Raw genomic sequence first — 3,977 nt, forward strand, 5'->3', positions numbered from 1 at the left:
TCACACAGACTTCTATATAATTTTGTCTATTTTCTCTGCGCAACAAATCAGTGCAAACAAAAGTTGGAATGATGATATGACAAAGATAATAATAATTATTTCTAACCTCGAAAACTTACAACTTTTTCGTGATCCAAATTTTTCTAAGTTAGCTCAGCTATCTTAATGGAACAACCTAAGTAAATCTCCATTGGAGTACAAATTTGTGTAGTTCCTTCGCTGATAAATTGATAATAATCCTGATTTTCCGGTATTATTAATCATTGAATATTAACTTATTCAGAAAGTAATTGGTTTGGCCTTGAAAGTTCATATCCACCTTGGCTTGTGAAATATATTGTAACTAGTGATGGGGCGAATATTCGCATTTGCATTCGCAAAAAAATGCGATTGTTTTGCGAAAGTTTTTGGCCAAAAATCATCATCATTTTAAAAAATAACCCCAAACTTCAATAATATATACTTTACTCATATTTTTAGAGCACTTTTTAATCACTGTTAAATTTGAATGTTGGACAAATGCAATTATAGAACTAAGAACTAAACTCAAATAAAAAAAATTGAATTTTGCTTTTCATGGACTTATATGGTTTGTTTTTAATGAACTTATACGACGGACTCTTTTTAACTACTGAAGAATTATGTTCGACCCGTGCTGAATTCCGCTTCTGTAGCTACCGTAACGCATGGCTACTCTGTACTTGTGACTAAAAAACAACAATATTTTCGTAGAAAAGAAAGGTAAAAATATCAAAAATTATTAAATTCATATTAGGAGAACATTTTCTAAAAATATTTTCATTTAAAATATCTTTACAGATGCTGATTCACTGCTTAATGATGTCTCTTCTTCAGTATTAGGAAAACATATAAAAACTGTTACATTCAAATCATGTTTGGCTAATACACTTAGTATTTAACTCATTCAAAATATAGGTTATTATATACGAAATATACATAGTATATTAAGTTTAGTACTGTTGTGTGCTACTAGATGTCGTTGTAGAGTTTAATATGAATTAAGCGTTGTGAAAATCCCCCGTTTGGTGTAGATCAATATTATGTTAATCGATAATAGGTTTGTTTCCCGACTAAAGGGAACGTTTGTATGTGTGCCTATTGTGAAGATAAATCGATTAACGAAGTTATTGATCGCCTGTATAGATGTCACCCTTAGTAAAGATCTTCACGTTGCTGTAATTGATTTTCAGGATAAAACTTATTAATGATTGATATTTATTTGTGGAAATTTGGTCGGTTTATCCTTGGCCCATTTATCAGCGACACAACATAAATCCAAACTTAACCCTTGTAAAATAGAATTTTGAATTCCATCAAACATAATTTTACTTCTTCAAGTTGGTACTTTGATTTTATCTAAATTCACTCAGTAAATAAAGTGTTGAATATGGCGTACGAAAGTTCGTAGCTGTCATTAATTTTATTTCAAACTTCAACAAATTATAGCGAGGTAAGAAAGTTCTTGATTAATTTAGAAACTGGTAGAATATATTGAAATTACCTTTGATCTCCATTGTAGGGGATATTTATCTTTCAGGATAACCGCCTAATGAATAATAATTCCAATTTATTCCACTGTTGATCCACTGTAATACGGCTCAACGCACGTGTTCCAAAATTTTAAATAAACTAACATTTTTGCTCTAAAATTATTTCCTTTATTGATCTTATTCATTTTACAAATAGTTAAATTACATTCGTTTCTTTGAATTTAAAATACAATTTACACGACCAATTAATCACGAATCAAATATAAATTTACTGTTTCGTCGACATGTTTAATTTTAAAACCAATTATTTTTAGATGAATGTATGATCGATTAGATGTTGAATCGACGGAGTACGATAATTAAAGAGGAAGATTTCAGTCGCCTTCGCATCCATAACAGCTCGGGTATGTTTTGTGCGGTTGCGCAGATAAAATTTTAAATTTTTACAATAATAATGTTTTGTAACATAACATATTTCCACCCTTCTTCCAGAAGATTGGGGTGTTACACTCTTGCATGTACGAGGAGTTGCTGACCACTACACCACCGAGGAAACAATCTGTGTGGGATTGTTATGGGATTGTAACATAACAGTACCAAGTTTGTAACGCTTAAAAATATTAATGCAACGAAAAAAATTTTGGTATAGGTGTTCATAGAATCACCTAATTAGTCCATTTCCGGTTGTCTGTCAGTCTGTCTGTCTGTCGTCTGTGTGTCCGCCTGTCATCACGATTACTCAAAAACGAAAAGAGATAGCAAGCTGAAATTTTCATAGCGTGATGAGGATGTAAAAAGTGAGGTCAAGTTTGTAAATGAGCAACATAGGTTATTATATATGAAATATACATAGTATATTAAGTTTAGTACCAAGTTTGTAACGCTTAAAAATATTAATGCAACGAAAAAAATTTTGGTATAGGTGTTCATAGAATCACCTAATTAGTCCATTTCCGGTTGTCTGTCAGTCTGTCTGTCTGTCGTCTGTGTGTCCGCCTGTCATCACGATTACTCAAAAACGAAAAGAGATAGCAAGCTGAAATTTTCATAGCGTGATGAGGATGTAAAAAGTGAGGTCAAGTTTGTAAATGAGCAACATAGGTCATTATATATGAAATTCAATTGGGTCTTGGATCCGTGGGACCCATCTTGTAAACCGTTAGAGAAAGAACAAAAGTTTAAATATAAAAAATAAACAACTTTTGTTTGAAACATTTTTTCGTAAACATCATTGTTTACCCGTGAGAGCGCAGATTATGAGCAAATTGTATAGTATGTTTGTTATGGCTATATCAGAAATATATGTGTGACATTTATGAATGTATAATATGATAGAGTAATCAACACTGTCTATACATGGTATTTCAACAATAATCTCAGTCAATTTTTTGTATTCACTTGTTTCGTTAAAATTATTTATTATCTGCCTAGCCTGTTTTTCGGTAAGCGGTACAATTTTAGTCCGTAAGTATATTTTTCGTCAGAAACCAACATGATAAGCTTGAAATGAATCATGGTATTGGATAAAGGAATAAGGATGATAAGGTATGGACAGAAAAAAACATGTTGGGAAATAACATATAAGAATTAATTAATTAGTTAATATATATTACTAAGTTAATATATTAGAATTTATGAGCGCTTCATTTGAAAGTTAACATTCGCATTCTCGAATGTACTAAATTCAACATTCGTTCCATCACTAATTGTAACATATTCAAACGTCTATTATCGTGTACATATTATGTAGATATAACACATAACACATTTATTTGTGTAAATCTGACAATCATATATATTATGTATATTTTAGTAACAACTATTATTATTCCACCAGGGAGTTATGACCTTCTAAGTGTCGATAACATACCAAGTTTTGATGATATTATCGAAAAAGTGTATATAAAAGTTTATGAAAATATTTTTGACAAATATTTTTCATTTTACTTTGATTTATACTCCTACAAGTAAACATATCAATATTAAAATATATTCACAAGAATTAGTGGTGAAAATGAGTACTTCTTTACAACAAAATATATGTATTTTCCGACCCTCAAAGTTAATATAACACGTCAACGAATATGACACGTAAATAATAATGTGTACAGTATGAATACATTTCATTCGGCATGGCTGGATATCCTTTGTTGAGATCACATAGGAATATATAAAAGTAAAATATTTGAATTCAAATAAATAACTGTTTCTACCCGTGTGGAAATAAGTCTGTTCTGGACCTCAGAGTACTTAGTTTGAAATTTAGACAAAGAATATGTGAAGTAAAACTATCTCTGAAAAAAATCTGAAAATATCAAATATAATAATAATAATAATAATAATCTTTTATTTGTTCCAAATTGTACATAAATTTACAGGACAAAATAACAATTTTGAAATGTAATACAATTGGAATAAGTCAATACAAGTATGGAACCCCAATTTACATCATACTCAAAACTTAAA

The 3,977-nt window shown here is 30.0% G+C and overlaps 1 long non-coding RNA gene across 1 annotated transcript; it reads left to right on the plus strand.

The window, feature by feature from the left end:
- The first annotated feature begins 1,396 nt into the window (after positions 1 to 1,396).
- Positions 1,397 to 2,084, plus strand: LOC123305916. Its single transcript, XR_006536874.1, has 3 exons — positions 1,397 to 1,471; positions 1,826 to 1,915; positions 2,004 to 2,084. It is a non-coding gene; the product is annotated as an uncharacterized LOC123305916 (long non-coding RNA).
- Positions 2,085 to 3,977: the final 1,893 nt, after the last annotated feature.

The sequence above is a fragment of the Chrysoperla carnea genome, chromosome 1, assembly GCF_905475395.1.
Source record: "Chrysoperla carnea chromosome 1, inChrCarn1.1, whole genome shotgun sequence".
Classification (NCBI taxonomy): domain Eukaryota; kingdom Metazoa; phylum Arthropoda; class Insecta; order Neuroptera; family Chrysopidae; genus Chrysoperla; species Chrysoperla carnea.